Raw genomic sequence first — 19,399 nt, 5'->3', positions numbered from 1 at the left:
CCTTGATCCTCGTTAGATTGCTGACGTCTCTCTTAGAGTCAACGTAACTAATTACTTGAATTGAATAACTGTCTCAGTGCAAGGGGAGGATCATTTGGTAACTGTTGCGGTGGTCAAGAATTATACTTTGAAACAAATAATAAACCTATGGAAAAATAAGTTTCAAGCTTCTGACTTGGCGCATTTCCCGGAAATCAAGGCAGTCAGCTATGAACCGGACATGACTGACTGCGTTTCAGTGACTGAAACACTTCAAAAATAAATCCAAGGCTTTAGGACAAAAGACCGATTTCAATTTGTTTGTCAGAGCGTTTTCGGTGTTGGCTGCTAATGTATCTCATTACTTCCAACTTCAGCTAATAGAGCTACAGCAGGCGGTTCAAGAGCCTGTTTGTCCAATCTAGGAATTTTCAAGACTTTTATAAAATGTGTACCCCAAGCAGATAAAGTTGTTTGAATGCTTGTTTCAACGTATGGGAGCGAATGTTATCTTCTTCCCATTTTGAAATCGAAAAATTCCCACTAACGTCCGGGTTTAACAAATTTAAATCTGCGTAACTCCATGCGTTGGTTTTATAACGAATCATAGTTGCAGATACATTACATTTCGTAAAACTGAAAAAATAGCGTAGGTCATTTTTAAATACTTCTTTTTAAAGAGTTTTTCTTAGTAAAAAGACGTGCAGTTCTGTTAATCGTATTATCGCAATCCAATAAACTTATTTAATTAAGTAACATAGTGACTGCTTTAGCAGGAAGATAAAAAGTAGAAAATAAACAGCAGTGATAGAATCCTGTTTAGAAAAGTACGCTGCAGTATTCGCCACTTTAAGTAACCTCTGTTGCAAACACACCTTGGTACGTTTCCCGCTAGGACAGCCTTCGACATATAGCCGCCTCCCACACACACCTGCTCGGAATGGCACAGTGGTGGGGGCAGCCGGAACACAGGGCCGCTGCCGGAGGTTACAGCCCTTTGCTGCTCCGTTGCTTTCTCTCCCCGCTGCATCTGTCATGCCCCACGCGTAAACACATCCAGTACGTGCTGCAGTAGCTCCCCACTGCTGCTTCTATTTTTACGTCCAAAAGCAGCTAAACAATTACAGTCTGCTACCTTGAATCACGTTGTTTTGTCTCGGTATAACCTAACCATGCACTGCATATAGACAGCAGAAAACGAATCTCACCTACTCTATTACGTAACAAAATTATAAGCGCGTAAGCTACTAATTAGTTGCTCGCCATTTCCAAAACCTGGACACTAGTTTACGTCATTTTCAACTGTACCCGGGGTCACAGCGAAAGACAACTGAAGAAACGTGCACTGTAGCATTTTAACATGTCTCTACAGCATCTGTGCACCTAGCATTACAAATACAGGGTCTCTCAGATTTATATAGGTACTTCAGAAAGTAAGTTACACATTTCGTCCCAGACTAAGACTACTGCGCAACAAGACAGGCACATTTCCAGAAGTGGGTACATGGTTTGCTGCAGAGATAGTTCTACTGCGGTACGAGTAACAGGTGCATCCCAGTGTGGGAGTGAAATAGCATGGCATCTGGAAACGTACTCCAAAGTAGAAGTACAAGAGAACTGTTTGTAACAAATAATGATAATGATAGAAACTTTTGAAATGTAGTGATACAGAAGAATACCGAAGATTAGATGCTTAGATCGGTTACCTAATTGCAGAGAAAATAAATTTTTTGTGCAACTTGACAAAAAGAAGAGATCGGTTAGCAAGACACCTCCTGATGAGGCGTCAATTGATTGTCAGTTTGGAAATGGAGCGGAGTGTGCAGAAGTCTTCGGACTGAGACAACAGCAACATGTAACTTACAATTCGAGAGTGGTTTAGGACAGTCATGTCCTGTGCAGTTTCTTAATAATTCCGTGAACCTTAGTCAGTTTTGTTTTTAGTCCTATTTGGCATTTGCTAAGCCCATTTCTTATTTTCGTTCTTGTGGAAGAACATTTTAAGGACAAGCTCGTTATTCCTTCGGCAAATTTTCTAATGTACAAAGACTAGCGATTCTGGTATCACATTCAATGTATTCCGCTGAAGAGTCGTTCATTATTTTTTGTCCTAATTTTCCATTCAAATCGCATATTATTATATTGTAATGGGATTAGCTGTTATTTATCAGCTTCTATAAATTTTGGTACAGGTCTTATTACCTGGACGAGGACGAGAAGATTAGTATTTAACGTTCCGTCGACAAAGAGGTTATTAGCGACGGAGCACAAGCTCGGATTAGTGAAGGATGGAGATGGAAAGTGGTCGTGACCTTCCGAAGGACCCATCCCAGCATTTGCCTTAAGCGAAATCACGGAAAACCTGAATCAGGATGGGTGGACGCGGGTTTAAACCGTCGTACTCTCGAATGCGAGTCCAGTGTGCTAACTACTGCCCTACCCCGCTAGGTTAAGTCTTATTGTCTCCTCAACTCAATGAGAATGTGTTTATGCACACAATAATATCTTTTTCTTTAAAAAACAGATATTGTTTAATATTATTTCTACACTACTCAAAAAAGTCGTTTTTGCGAGACCCTGTAACTGTCTCCCATAACGAAACTTAAGTTTGAAATTTGGCTCAAAGGTGCCTCCACCATGCTTCCGAAATGGTGCAAACGCGTGGCGCCCTGCGACCTCACCATCGGGCTCGGCAACACGTCAAACAGCAAGATGTTGAAAAGTGCGGAATAAAAGTTCATGTGATGCTTAAGGTCGGTTAATGATGTCACACTGGCACCAAAATTCACTGCAGTTCTGTCCAGCGCCATCGTGGGCTTGTCACACGACTGGGAAGTCATCACAGCTCCTACTACAGGTTAGAACAAGACACCCAGAGTTGCAGTCACTCGATTCGCTTACGGGTGGCCGAAGAAAACATTTGAGACACACCGCCGCTTAGAACTGACATGAAAAGTCCTTAGGAAGTGGCATAAATAGCGTCAATGAAACCACCCCTTTCCTTGGGCGTCTATTCTCACACATTTCGCGATCTAGACTGACACTTGGCAATGCGATGGGCAACAGTACGATGTGCTTAACAACAGCATTGCTGGCACCCCAGGCCGATACGACCTTGCTCTAAACACATTGTGGGGCTGAAACCCAACTGAACGTGGTCTGACCACTTTGGAGTATACTGTGACCATATTGCTTGCTCTGGTATACAGAGTGGAGCCACAGGGTGGATCCACTATGAACCATTCGAAACCATTCGTCGAAATCTTAACGTGATCCAGAACATCAAAGGCAGTTTATTCTTCTTAGCCCCTTGTTTCGCGCCCTCCTGCAGCGTGACAACGTAAACCATCCCCTTAGAAAATTTTATGAATTACTGTGCTGATAAATCCCTTACGTTATTTGATTTGCAAACAACTGAGCAGAACTGAACGTACTCAGACATTTCTCTCTTTACTTATTCTGACCAACACTAAACTGACACACAATATTTTTAGTGGAACGCAGTCTTACTTTCAATAATCCCAACAAAAGAATGACCCTTACTAACAATAACATATACATTTCATGAATCACTTACCTCACAAAAATCATCGTTACTCAAACTACTGCAATACAGCGTGCGCCAATACTGCCAGCTGAATAAAAGATTCTAACTACTGAATGCGCTAACTACTGATAGGCAAAGTTAGCAAATGTAAGATTTTGATAGATTACAAACAATGTATTTACCTTAAAAATATTCAAAAGTCACACACACACACACACACACACACACACACACACACACATACACTCCTGGAAATGGAAAAAAGAACACATTGACACCGGTGTGTCAGACCCACCATACTTGCTCCGGACACTGCGAGAGGGCTGTACAAGCAATGATCACACGCACGGCACAGCGGACACACCAGGAACCGCGGTGTTGGCCGTCGAATGGCGCTAGCTGCGCAGCATTTGTGCACCGCCGCCGTCAGTGTCAGCCAGTTTGCCGTGGCATACGGAGCTCCATCGCAGTCTTTAACACTGGTAGCATGCCGCAACAGCGTGGACGTGAACCGTATGTGCAGTTGACGGACTTTGAGCGAGGGCGTATAGTGGGCATGCGGGAGGCCGGGTGGACGTACCGCCGAATTGCTCAACACGTGGGGCGTGAGGTCTCCACAGTACATCGATGTTGTCGCCAGTGGTCGGCGGAAGGTGCACGTGCCCGTCGACCTGGGACCGGACCGCAGCGACGCACGGATGCACGCCAAGACCGTAGGATTCTACGCAGTGCCGTAGGGGACCGCACTGCCACTTCCCAGCAAATTAGGGACACTGTTGCTCCTGGGGTATCGGCGAGGACCATTCGCAACCGTCTCCATGAAGCTGGGATACGGTCCCGCACACCGTTAGGCCGTCTTCCGCTCACGCCCCAACATCGTGCAGCCCGCCTCCAGTGGTGTCGCGACAGGCGTGAATGGAGGGACGAATGGAGACGTGTCGTCTTCAGCGATGAGAGTCGCTTCTGCCTTGGTGCCAATGATGGTCGTATGCGTGTTTGGCGCCGTGCAGGTGAGCGCCACAATCAGGACTGCATACGACCGAGGCACACAGGGCCAACACCTGGCATCATGGTGTGGGGAGCGATCTCCTACACTGGCCGTACACCACTGGTGATCGTCGAGGGGACACTGAATAGTGCACGGTACATCGAAACCGTCATCGAACCCATCGTTCTACCATTCCTAGACCGGCAAGGGAACTTGCTGTTCCAACAGGACAATGCACGTCCGCATGTATCCCGTGCCACCCAACGTGCTCTAGAAGGTGTAAGTCAACTACCCTGGCCAGCAAGATCTCCGGATCTGTCCCCCATTGAGCATGTTTGGGACTGGATGAAGCGTCGTCTCACGCGGTCTGCACGTCCAGCACGAACGCTGGTCCAACTGAGGCGCCACGTGGAAATGGCATGGGAAGCCGTTCCACAGGACTACATCCAGCATCTCTACGATCGTCTCCATGGGAGAATAGCAGCCTGCATTGCTGCGAAAGGTGGATATACACTGTACTAGTGCCGACATTGTGCATGCTCTGTTGCCTGTGTCTATGTGCCTGTGGTTCTGTCAGTGTGATCATGTGATGTATCTGACCCCAGGAATGTGTCAATAAAGTTTCCCCTTCCTGGGACAATGAATTCACGGTGTTCTTATTTCAATTTCCAGGAGTATATATATATATATATATATATATATATATATATATATCCAGTATTACAAATTTACTCTTTCTGATGGACACACGTCCAGATCGTCCGCTCTCAAGATTGTGCCATCTCTCCCCCCATATCAGCCACTGCTGGCGGCTCACCTCCAACTGCGCAACGCTACGCGCTGTTCACATCCAACTGCCCAACACTACAACAGCGAATATTTCAACAATGCCAACCAGCCACAGACTGCACCAGCACAGCCAGTGATTTTCATACAGAGCGCTACGTGGCGTTACCAACAAAAAACCTAAACAGCCGACTTACAAACGTAATGGTGCAACATTGGCACATGTGTGAATAAAACGGCAAAAGGACCCTCCAAATATGCTCGGTGCTACCCGTGCACTGTTCATGAGGATGTTAAAAATGTACATGTGAGAGACTTCAACACGAAGTGCATTGCAGATTCTCTAACGCCCGAGGACAGGTAACTCCGTCACAGCAGGGCACGAAACAAGATGGCTAAAAAGCATAAACTTCATTTGCTATCTCAGATCTCGTTCACATTTCATAGAATGGTTTGGAATGGTTTTTAATGGTCCACCTTGTGCACTAGAGCAAACATTGCGGTCGCACTACACTCCAAAGAGGTCAGATCACGTTCAGTGGAGTTGCAGACCCACGATGTGTTTAGAGTAAGGGCGTCAGCATTGTCAAGCACATCGTACTGTTGTTTATAGCACTGCGAACTGTCGTGTTCATCCGCGAAATGTATGGGAATAAACGGCCCAAGCGAAAGGGTGGATTCATTAACGCCTTTTAAGGCACCTCCTAAGGATTTTTCGTCTGCGTGGCGGTGTTTATGAAATGATTCCCTCGGCCATCCGTAAGAAAACTGCGCGACTGTAATGCTGAGTGTCGTGGTTGTAACCTCCATCGCGAAAGCGTCAAAAGAAGGAATGCAATGTGAATAACAGGAGGTGTCCTGACCTTCGAGTCGTGTAACACGTCAGCGATGGCGTTGGGGAGAACTGTACTTAAATTTGGTGCCAATGTGACATCATTAACCCATCCTACACCTCACAACTTTGTGCTGTGTTTTAACAGCTTGCTGTTCGAAGTGTGGCAGAGCCCGAACGTGATTTTGCAGGACGCCTAGCTTTTGCACCATTAAAGAGAAAGGGTGTGGACACCTTTGAGCCAAATTTCAAACACACATTTCGCAATAGCAGGCAATTACACAGTTTGACAAAATTGTCAACTTTTTTTAGTAGTGTACATTGTTAATATTTTTTATCTTCTTGTTTACAATTAGGCCTGAATAGGAGTATGCTCCTTGCTCAGTTCTTCTCTTGAGTAATTTTTAAGCTACGGTAACTCTGCTATAGCCACTTACGTCTTATTTAATATCTCTTAGAACTCCTCTAGTGTACGCTCGGGTATTACCGATGCACTTTGTGATCTGCAAGTAAGAAGTGTAGAAGGAACTGGTTTCGTAAACTCAGCGTATTGTCTATTCAGACAGACCTCACGTAGTGACGTTTGGTTGGAAAAGGAGAAATTCAATAAAAACGAATAATTTTTCTTGAACTGCCATGTGGAAGAGTTTCAGGTAGCCACAAAATAGTGTGGTCAACGTATGTCGTGTTTTTCTGTTGTGCCTTGCTGTTTCCAACTTGTTACATTTATCTAGCTTGTAACAGTTCATACGGGCCCTTAAACGGTCTTCGAAGTTTCTTCCGGTTTGTCCAACACACAACAGTGACAAGTTATCTCGTATGTGCATAATCTGATTATAGACATTAGCAACTAGTAGTAGAATTGAGGGAAAATAATTTAGCTGCGTTAAGACATCCACCTTTTATGTGTTTACAAAAACACTGAAATAAAAACATTTCGCTGTAGAAATTTTTTATTAGTTCTTAAGATATTCGACTTTAAAATTTAAACACTTTTGCATGCGTCTGAATTAACTCTGGGAATGTTTTTATACAACAATGTTTGTAACACAAAACAAGGTTTTGTAGCTTTTCAACAGCTTCATAAAAGTAGCTATACACGCAGCTTTTGTTTGACATAGAGGAACAATAATGGGGGTGGGGGGGTTCGGTTAAATCAGGAGAAAACTCTGATACTGGCAATGAGACATTAATTTTATACTTTTTGACGTATTGTGTGAAAAATGAGTGTGAGGTATTTTCGAATGTTTTTTCCTGATTTCATGGATATCTTGTAGTAAATAAAGTGTTGTATACTCCACCAACATTAACTGTTCTTCGTTCTTCTAAAGCAATAGCCATGGCAAGTCCAGCGTAATCAAAGAAGCCACCGACCATTTTTTCCGAAGCGATTCGCGAATGTACTACTTGGAACACCCAAAGAATAGGTTACTGCTTGGATGCCAGAAAGTACGTATATACATAAATATCGTCTCCTGTTACGTGAATTTTGCATTTCCGCTCTAGAATGTTTTAGCTTAAAGCAATTGCTACGAGTTTGATTTTGAGCTTCGGTGAAATTACACGGAATCCATAGGTGACAGATCTTTTGCAGAGCTAAATATTCACGCAGAGTCGAATGTGGGGCAGTCTTCAATATGCCTAACGATGTCTGTAGCTCAGGTTATGTCATACGCCTAATGTATTACAGCGAGCGAGGTGGCGCAGTAGTTAGTCCACTTGACTCGGCATTAGGAGGGTGACGGTTCAAGTCCGCGCCCGGCCATCCAAATTTAGATTTTCTGTTATTTTCATAAATTGCTACAGCAAAATGACAGGACAGTTCATTTGAAAGAGCACGGTCGGCTTTCTTCGCCATTCTTGAAACAGTCGGAGCATGTACTCCTAATCCTACGGAATGTTAAACCCTCCTTCCTTCAATCATGTTCCGCACAGCATCAATGTTTCTTTAACAACAACCGATTTTTGTCAGCCTCCACGAAATTCATCATTGACGGAAGGACGACGATTAAATCTCCAGAATGATTCAGAACAGTCTTTTCAGAAGGCGATTGTTTGCCATAATTTGAACTAGGCGGTTCGGTATGTTGTTATTATGTGTCTAACAAAATCGTAAAATATTATCCAAAGAAAACTGTCAACTGAAATTCCTGTTTTTATTTCTCAACACTGATTCTGCGAACGCCTACTCTAAAAGAACTACGCCATCAGTTTCGGAACTCACAGTGTTTTTACAATAATATGTGCCAATAAACTGGCCACGATGGTCTAGCGGGCAGAGCACTTGATTGAAATCAAGATAGGAGTGGAGATTTTTTTTTTCAGTCCCTAGAGGACGGCACGAGCTATACTCTGCCTGCTGTCCAATAGGTACCGGGGGCAAAAGATGACATGGGAAATGAATCCGCCACCCTCCCCTCCCATTGCCGCGGCGAAGACAGGCTGTCCTCTGTCTACAGCGAGACCAATAGCGCGGCCACGATCTGTGCGCCACAGACTGTGCCTTTGTTCATACGACTAATGCTTTTTTGGATAGTGTACCTCTTCTCACTTTTCTTACTTGCAAACAAAAATGGAGCAGACGTTCCGTCTTCCGCAAACTACAGTTTATTTATTTTTGCTTTCCAAAAATGTTCAGATGTGTGTGAAATCTTATGGGACTTAACTGCTAAGGTCATCACTCCCTAAGCTTACACACTGCTTTAAACTTAAATGATCCTAAGGACAAACATACACACCCATGTCCGAGGGAGGACTCGAACCTCCGCCGGGACCAGCCGCACAGTCCATGACTGCAGTGACTGAGACCGCTCAGCTAATCCCGCGCGGCTTTTGCTTTCCCCAAACATGTTTCAGCATATTGTGCTATCTCCAGCGGGATATTGTTTTTTGCTCTGTCTCACATAATCAGTCAGCTATTTTATGCTTGTAGTTTTTTATGTATTCTGACTGCATGCCTTGATGTATGGTACTACAGATTTATTTTCCGTTCTCAAAGAAGTATGAAAACACGTATTTTCTTCACTATGTTTGTTTTAATCTGTTATATTTTATATAATTTATCCCAGAAACATGAGGTATCTGCAGGCAGTTTACGGCAATTGAAAGAGATGTAGAGATAGCGAGAGTAGACGAGAGGGATTCATATATATATGACAAATTCCTTCCCTCGAAAATTTCCTTCCTTCATAGCTCCTCTGTGTTACCAAAGATGACGTGACCTTGATCTAATTTTTACTAAGATTGCAGTTCACGCGAGGTGCCTAGGTGCTTTCACCGCTCTGAGTGTAACGCAGTCTGTTATCTTGAGGCTGTGATAACGGTTACAGTCTGGAACCGCGTGACCGCTACGGTCGCAGGTTCGAATCCTGCCTCGGGCATGGATGTGTGTGATGTCCTTAGGTTTGTTAGGTTTAATTAGTTCTAAGTTCTAGGCGACTGATGACCTCAGAAGTTAAGTCGCATACTGCTCAGAGCCATTTCAACCATTTGATAACGGTTAGCGAAGAACTGATATTCTACAAAGAACAAATTTTGAACTGGTTTCTTTGAACGGAATACCGCTCGATTTTTATTGGCAGAATACTAGAAACTGCACAGTTATAGTGCTTTTCATGAATCCCAAATAATTTCCATACTTCACACTTTTATAAAAAATAAATTCGTCTCAGTTACATACTCAAATAATCAGAAAATGCTAATTAAGTTCTTAACCAATACCGACCAAGGAAGACAACATGTCTGACTTCCGAGACTGCAGAACCGGCTCTGATCTTACAGCCGAACCACTTCTCCCGTCATCCAAATTACGCGTGATCCGAGGTCTCCGGTGTCTTTCGTCTACCTTTTCGTTTAGCTATTGTTTATTATTCTACTGGCAATGAAAACTTTTGAAATAATATAATGATAGCTTGCTATTGAGAGTTGCTTTTATATGAAATGCAAGTAAATTCACTGTTTAGTTTCTCTAATATTAATAACAGAAGTTTATCGTTTTGGCGCCATACTTCCGAATGTAGCAACCAATGGCGGAGGAGGACCATAATTTAGGCGGTCTTTCTCTCGATATCCGTACCGAAGAAACTGTCACCACTATCTCACACCACGTTACGTCAAAAAAAATTGTTCAAATGGCTCTGAGCACAATGGGACTTAACAACTGAGGTCATCAGTCCCCTAGAACTTAGAACTACTTAAACCTAACTAACCTAAGGACATCACACGCATCCATGCCCGAGGCAGGATTCGAACCTGCGACCGTAGCGGTCACGCGGTTCCAAACTGACGCGCTTAGAACCGCACGGCCGCACCGGCCGGCACGTTACGTCACCTTCCCACTGTTGCCTTCTCAACTGCTCTAAGAAGCAGCTGAGTATGCTGGCTGCAAAGCCCGAAATATTATAAGTTCACGAGTTACTGTTACGATATAAATGCTACGTAAAGGATAAAATAGCGAGATCGTAGAAAATACATGTTTTAAGGCGTCCAACACAATTGGAACCAAAACTTCAGCGTAAGAAAACATGACATAATTTTCAAAGTGTGGCGCACACAAAATTACCAGCACAAAACAACTGATGTCTCTATGTGAGACAGAGTATTATATATAATCCACAGAAGATAGCACAGAAAGTTTTGATAAATGTTCGGTTAAAGCAAAAATAACAAACTATGTCTTGTGTAAAGCTGCCGGCACGTGGATCGTGATTTTGAACATTAACGTCGATCGTGTGAGTTGGAAGTGCTGCAGAACGCTCAGAAAAGATGCGACTTGTGCACACGGTGCGCGGGTCCCAACGTGGTATACGCGCTTGCAGCGCACTCCAGCGTCTGTTGTCAGCTGTATGTGGCTCATAAACCACACTGTTTATGAAGTGGACAGGCGTAAAATTCCTATATTATCTCTATTTAAAACTACGTTTCCTGCCTTGTCCATATGCTATTCGGCTTGTTCTGTTTGTAGTATACACAGACAAAAATTTGAATATCCGCGATAATATTATAAGGCAAAAAGGAAAGCATCATTTCCAGTCAACAAAGACATAGGTCTGTAAAAGTTGCATTACTAATACACTAATGGCCATTAAAATTTATACACCACGAAGATGACGTGCTACAGACGCGAAATTTAACCAACAGAAAGAAGATGCTGTGGTATGCAAATGATTAGCTTTTCAGAGCATTTACACAAGGTTAGCGCCGGTGGCGACACCTATAACGTGCTGACATAAGGAAAGTTCCCAACCGATTTCTCATACACAAACAGCAGTTGACCGGCTTTGCCGGGTGAAACGTTGTTGTGATGCCTCGTGTAAGGAGGAGAAATGCGTACCATCACGTTTCCGACTTTGATAAGGGTCGGATTGTAGCATATCGCGATTGCGGTTTATCGTATCGCAACATTGCTGCTCTCGTTGTTCGAGATCCAATGACTGTTAGCAGAATATGGAATCGGTGGGTTCAGGAGGGTAATACGCAACGCCGTGCTGGATCCCTACGGCCTCGTATCACTAGCAGTGGAGATGACAGGCATCAAAAATGTTCAAATGTGTGTGAAATCTTATTGGACTTAACGGCTAAGGTCATCAGTCCCTAAGCTTGCACACTACTTAACCTAAATGATCCTAAGGACAAACACACACACCCATGCCCGAGGGAGGACTCGAACCTCCGCCGGGACCAGCCGCACAGTCCATGACTGTAACGCCTTAGATCGCTCGGCTAATCCAGCGCGGACCGGCGGGAAAGAAGAAAGCTTGATAAACAGGCATCTTATCCGCATGGCTGTAACGGATCGGAGTCAACAGATGGGGACGTTTGCAAGACAACAACCATCTGCATGAACAGTTCGACGACGTTTGCAGCAGCATGGACTATCAGGTCGGAGACCATGGCTGCGGTTACCCTTGACGCTGCAACACAGACAGGAACGCCTGCGATGGTGTACTCAACTACAGACCAGGCTGCAAGAATGGAAAAACGTCATTTTTTCGGATGAATCCAGGTTCTGTTTACAGCATCATGATGGTCGCATCCGTGTTTGGCGACATTGCGGTGAACGCACATTGGAAGCCATACTGGCGTATCACCTGGCGTGATGGTATGAGGTGCCATTGGTTACACGTCTCGATCACCTCTTGTTCGCATTGACGGCACTTTGAACAGTGGACGCTACATTTCAGATGTGTTACGACCCGTGGCTCTACCCTTGATTCGATGCCTGCGAAACCCTACATTTCAGCAGGATAATGCACGAACGCATGTTACAGGTCGTGTACGGGCCTTTCTGGATACAGAAAATGTTCGACTGCTGCTCTGGCCAGCACATTCTCCAGATCTCTCACCAACTGAAAACGTCTGGTCAATAGTGGCCGAGCAACTGGCTCGTCACAATACGCCACTCACTACTCGTTTTGAACTGTGGTATCGTGTTGAAGCTGCATGGGCAGCTGTACCTGTACACGCCATCCAAGCTCTGTTTGACTCAATACCCATGCGTATCAAAGCCGTTATTACGGCCAGAGGTGGTTATTCTGGGTACTGATTTCTCAGGATCTATGCACCCAAATTGCGTGAAAATGTAATCACATGTCAGTTCTAGTATAATATATTTGTCCAATGAATACCCGTTTATCATCTGCATTTCTTCTTGGTGTAGCAATTTTAACGGCCGGTAGTATAGATAGATACAACTTTACAATAGTTCTCCACATCAGGTTAAAATTATTTCATCTTTCTCACTGTTTAGTTACACCCTAAGGTAATTCCACTTGATCACTGTTCTTGTTCAGTGGCAGAATTTTTACAACATATGAAATACAAAACTTAAAAGAAGAAAGGGAAAGCAGTGCAAGCTATCTTGTAGATTAACCCAATTGAACAAGCTCACTCCTCAAAAACAGCGTACTTATATTTATATAACATCTAATATTGTAGAATATATTTATATATTAAACTAATAAGAAAGTACCGGAACCTATTCAAAGCTCGAAGGTTTGTTTTGTTCTCCTCTGGATAGTACAAAGGGAATTCAAAAAAAGCGAGGAAAATTGTCACCGACTATTTTGCCATAAATGCAGAAAAAGAAAGCAAACTATCCGTTTAGGCATTGGCCCCTATATGATTAGTATTTTCCTTAATCGCCTTGAGTAATGGGCCCTGGGTCTGCCATCACGTCCAAACGTGTCTTGTCGTGGAGTGGGCGTAGACTCTGTTATCAGTTCTGTACGGTGCGGGTAGGTTCAGATCAGTTTTCCGCTACTTATGGCTTGAACGTTCCATTGCGAGGCGGATCATTGAAGGTGCTCGACGAGCGGTTCTAGGCGCTTCAGTCCGGAACCGGATGACTGCTACGGTCGCAGGTTCGAATCCAGCCTCGGGCATGGATGTGTGTGATGTCCTTAGGTTAGTTAGGTTTAAGTAGTTCTAAGTTCTAGGGAACTGATGACCTCAGATGTTAAGTCCCATAGTACTTAGAGCCATTTGATTTTTTGAAGGTGCTCCCTAACAAATTCGAGAAGTATTGCTGATGATGTGCGTTGCGTGTTAGGACATAATGACCGTCGTTCAGATAATTCCGAACTCCTAGCACAAAATTACTGCCAGAATCAAAAAGATAGTCGATAGCTTGGCCGCAGATCCAGTTCACAGAGTGAGTTTTGGTTCAAATGGCTCTGAGCACTATGGGACTTAACATCAGACCCCTTGAACTTAGGACTACTTAAACCTAACTAACCTAAGGACATCACACGCATCCATGCCCGAGACAGGATTCTGACCTGCGATCGTAGCGGTCTCGCGGTTCCAGAGTGATGCGCCTAGAATCGCTCGGCCACAGCTGCCGGCTAATGAGTTTTGGCGGCGGGGTAAAAAGTCCTCTCCGGAATAAAACTGTGTGGATGTCTATCTGAGTGAACGTTTGAGTAAGAAACGCCAAAATACGCTGCACAAGCGTCCAGACATTGGACGCTGGACCACAGTGGAACTGGTGTTCGTCTGAGATGTCCATTCTGCAGCGGGTGCGGAGGGGCGAATCAGCTAGATGGATGCGCAGCAGTCGATGTCAGTTTACTTGTTTGCCATTCACTGTGATACACCACGCTGATTGGACGTCTTATTCCAGAAAGCGTGCGTGGGCCGCGTTGCATGTGTGCCGCCACACGTGCTGGGGATACTTAATTTCTATGGGGTTGGGCGGGCGGCATCGTTGAAACACTTTGTAAACTGTGTTCGTCTGGTTTATACATGTAAGTGGCAAGGACCTATAGCCACAACAACAGGAAAAATCTTCGGGTATGGTAAAAGGGGAATGGAATGTACTAAAACTTGGGCGAAAAAAGAGATCGGTGGAAAGTCTTGAAATAGTAGGCCTGTGAGGCTCTGCGGGGAACTAATCCAGAGACTTAGTTGGGAGCTGACGTACAGCGCCGTGACTCTGGTCGGCACTTGTATTAGTCTCACCACACCGTAGTACCACGGGAGTGCAAGGGAGTCATATTGCACTTTCAATAACATCCCTGAGCTGGCGAAAGAGCCAAATGCCATCAACAGACGTCGGGTCAGTAGAGTTGGGACGAGTAGTACCTGAGCTATGTATGGTACATGGGAGGCATGATAGATGTTCGCATATTGCGCACGTTGAATATCGTCAAGGGTTAATAGCCGTTGATCTGCAAGAATTGCTCAGATTGTCTGTTTCAAACATCTATCATTGATAGCCGCCGAGCGACGGCGACCGGCTGTGAATTCAGTGCTAAGACATCGAACGATGGCGGCGACGATGGGGGGGGGGGGGGAGGGGGGGGGAGGCAACGTACTGCGGTAGGTCCTCACCAATGAGCAAGACCTTGGATTGGGACACGCTGAGAGAGCTGCCTGATGCTTCGCCATGCACGAACTTCAACCTCACTGCACAGATAAAGGACTAGATCGTTTCCACAGGTCATTCAGCAGACTCTGTGCCTGTGCAACGTCATACCTTCAACACGTTGGTGCAGTCCCTGGAGTAGGGGTTACAAACCGAAACCATATGAAATCGTGGAAAGGGGAAAACCTTGCCGGACAGATCGTGCTACGACCAGGGATGACTTGAGGCGACCATTGTACATGATTTTTGAAGTCGCGGCCGCTCTAAAGGCGCATAACTACTGAGACAATAACGACAGAGGAACCATATGCTGAAGAACTGTCTACAAATAGGAGTGATCAACACGTTCGAACGCCTGGATAAAGTCCAGCGATCCCAAGTGACCAGGGAGACGTTGGCAACGAGAAAATATTGTCATGTCTCGGTAAGAGCAAAGGGCCTCATGGATACTGTTGTCTCCTCCTAGGGAAGTATGGTCACGGGGTGTGGCGTAACGTGCAGCCTTCTTGAGTGGCGATGCCAGCAACTGCGCAGATATTTTCGCAATGCTGTTGAGCAACGTGACTGGTCGAGAATCATGGAACCTTAATCGCTGGTGTGGTTTGTGGACAGGGATAATGATGCCATTGAGAAAGGTATTAAAGATCACTGTCATCGGGGACATCAGCTTTTGTGCGTGTGAATGCCAACAAGGAGTTAAAACTGAAACGTCTCCTTAGAAAAATTTATGACCGACTGTGCTGATAAACCTCTTACATTATTTGATTTTCAAACAGCTGAGCAGAACTGAACGTACTCAGACATTTCTCTCTTTAATTATTCTGATCAACACTAAACTGAACACAATATTTTTAGCGCAACGCAATCTGACTTTCAAAAATCCCTACAAAAGAATGGCTCCGACTAACAATAACCTATATTTTTCATGAATCACTTACCTCACAAAAATCTTAGTTACTCGAACTACTGCAATACAGCAAGCGCCACTACTGCCAGCTAAATAAAAGATTCTAACTGCTGAAGGCACAGTCAGCAAATGAAATATTTTGATAGAGAACAAACAATGTATTTACCTTAATAATGTTCCAAAGTCATCATATATATATCAGTTTTTAATATTTCTTTGTGGGATCAAAATTTTGAAAACCTCTCTCACACCGGCCTGATTTAGCTTCACTGATCAGGATAGTAAAAACATGCGTATGTTAAGGGAATTTTCATTCACAAAGCAGGCTTATCACATTCACACAGTTCAATACTGTTCTATCTTGATTAAATTGAGCTTAACATAAATTCCATAAGGCAGTGAAGCAATTTCGAAGTCTCGGTGCGACGAAAATTGTCAGTCGATTTCCTGAAAACATTTGTAATAATTATTAACTTTCGGTGATCACATGGGGAAGACCGGAAATCTGCTGGTAAGACCGTGTTAGCCTATTTATTTGAAGTAACTGGATATCTTGAGCATACAAAACGGCAGGTTCGTCCAGTGTGAATCACACGTTCCCCACTGATCCCGTGCAACACAGCGTACTAAGCAGACACTGTCAATAATAATCAGTTAAATAATACGCGAACACACTTACTTTAGTTTAGGTCATGTATTAAATTCTTTCTCATACAGAATATCATCAAGATGGCGACTAGCTCAACAATACATACATATACATCCTCCTTCTTTCACGGCTAATCAGCAAGCATTGCCTCATTCTTTTCAGAAGAGAAAACAGATAGCACAGAAGCTATTCCATGGAGTAAATGGACGCTCCAAGGAGTAATAGGGCTTGAAACTACTTTGCATTGATAATCACCGTATATTACAGTTTAGGAATCGGCAAGATAAGAAGAGATATTTCGAGATATGTACTGAGTTATATAATTTATAAAATTTCTGAAAATATCGCGGAGAGACCGCTGCAAGAGACAATACAAGTTCATGATATCCAATATTACAAATTTACTCTTTCTGATGGACAGACGTCCAGATCGTCCGCTCTCAAAATTCTGCCATTTCTCTCCCCACATCCACCACTGCTGGCGGCTCACCTCCAACTGCGCAACGCTACGCGCTGTTCACATCCAACTGCCCAACACTACAATAGTGAATATTCCAACAATGCCAACCAGCAACAGACTGCCAGTGACTTTCATACAGAGCGCTAGGTGACGTTACCAACATAAAAACCTAAACAGCCTCCTTACAAAACTTTTATAAAATTAGATGGGGATACCATCGGGTCCAGAGGATCTGTTATCAGATCGGCCGGCCAGTGTCGCCGAGCGTTTCTAAGCGCTTCAGTCTGGAACCGCGCGACCGCTACGGTCGCAGGTTTGAATCCTGCCTACGGGACTGATGACCGCAAATGTTAAGTCCCATAGTGCTCAGAGCCATTTTTTTGTTATCAGATCCTGCGTTGATAGCGCCACGTCTTTCTGGAGTTCATGTGTTACCTTTACCAGGAGATTGTTCATAGCAGGTCGTGAACATCTGCATAGAATCAGGTGAAATGATGGTGGAGAGCATTACCGATGGTTTGTTGGATCTCACGTCAGTGGCCTTCCATATCAGCGAGGACGTGGATCAGAGCACTGTGACGTCGTTGTCTTTGCTGGTACGGTGACGGATGTTCCTGAGTTGTATGACTGGAAGTTCGAGATCGGTCTACAGTTCCTTTCAGGTGACAGCTCACGATCAAAGAGATCTGCTCCTTGGTTCGATGTACCACCGTCTTCTGGAATGAAGTAAGAGAAGTACGAAGTATTAGTTCACCATGCCTTGGCTTTCTTACCATAACTCATCAATGTCCTACGGAAGGTTGGCTTTCCACGGAAGAGCCACCAAGATAAGGTAGAGTCATAGACGTCAGGACGACGTCAGCATCATGCCCACGCATCCTTGACCATACGGCGACAGTCTGGGGAGGACAAGTGGGCGACATTGGATTTCCACAGACCACGACTATGCGACATACTCTGTAAGGCGCGAGTGACGTCGCAAATGTACGCTTCATGGTCGGAAAAGCCAATGGACCAGACTTCTGCTTAGCGGGTGCTATCAGCAAGGGGGCGGGAGAGGTAGATGCTACTTATGCAGCCTGAAGAGTGAACTGTGTAAAATGTGTAACCTGGTTGGGTTCTGTGGAACTTGGTCCAGGTGCCAACGAGTCGCAGGCGATCACTGATCACCGAGATAGCCGCACAGGGTGAATGCTACAGGAGTTATTCACAGGCCTGTTGTGTCGAATTGAAGTCCCCTCCAAGCACCAGGTCCTCTTGTGGGCCTGTGAAGAGTGATATGACCTCCCCAACGAAGATTGAATGTCGGTAATAATGGTGACTATAGCAAGATGGTGAACTGATACTAACGATTCACACGCTAAACAGGGCGAGGGGCACAACTCGTGCTGTGGGAAGGTAAGCGACGTCCTCTGCAGGGAACCCATTGTGTAGGATGGCGACGCCGCTACAGTGTCGAAGGCATGAGAAACATGGGCAGTGTACCGGTGAGCACTTGACGAACACCTTCCTGTAGGAGTGCCATATCAGCATCCGCAGAGTAGAGGGTGTCTTGGAACAGTTTGTGAGGGGCTCGGATGGTGGCAAGATTCAATGGAGCGACACGATATTGGTGTGTACGGGCACTTGCAGTCGATGCAGCTTGCGTGATGGCAGCATCCAGCAGGTATAGACCTGCCGGGTCTGCTCCAATGGCTGTGATTACTGGCAGGGCGCTAACTTCTGTTTTTCCAATCAGAATGTGGTCGGCCACCGTTTGCCGCCGTACTCATCTAGATAAAGGCTGAAGTCGTCATGAAATCTAGTTCGAAGCCCGCGGTTTGAACAGGATCTTTCATCAGGGTCCTGAGACTGGATGGTCCTGGTGCAAGCACTGGATGCGACCACCATGCTGGTCTCGTCGACGCGTTGAGCTGCGTTGGCATTGACGAGGCTTCAGGCGTATCGTGGAGTGGCGTAGCAGGTCTCTGTGCTACCGTCGCGTAGGTGACGCGTAGCGACTTGAGCCTCGATGCCGGAGTCACTTCACACAGCGGTTTCTGTATCAAAAGTCGTACATAACGATGGCACGCGCACCGCCAATCAGCATGTACGATCGAATCAGTTTCGTCAGCTCAATTTTGATCTTCCGGGTGCCGTTTAACACGAGGTAGGACGTAATTGTAATCCATTCCTCCTCGAGGTGACCCAAGACGTTGCCATATGGTTGGAAGGAGGCAATGACCACTTCATGAGGTACTTTGAACGGGAGCTCAAACACACCCCAGGTCCGGAGACCGAATCCCGCATGGTCTATCGTCACCGCACCTACAAGTCCATCAGAGTTTTTAAATTTTAGTCCGGTGGCATGTCGTTGGAGAACATCAGCGCATAGCGCGTCCGGCG

This window comes from Schistocerca cancellata, chromosome 4, assembly GCF_023864275.1.
Source record: "Schistocerca cancellata isolate TAMUIC-IGC-003103 chromosome 4, iqSchCanc2.1, whole genome shotgun sequence".
Lineage (NCBI taxonomy): Eukaryota > Metazoa > Arthropoda > Insecta > Orthoptera > Acrididae > Schistocerca > Schistocerca cancellata.
The sequence above is the reverse complement of the archived record's forward strand: the minus strand, read 5'-3'. Positions refer to the sequence as shown.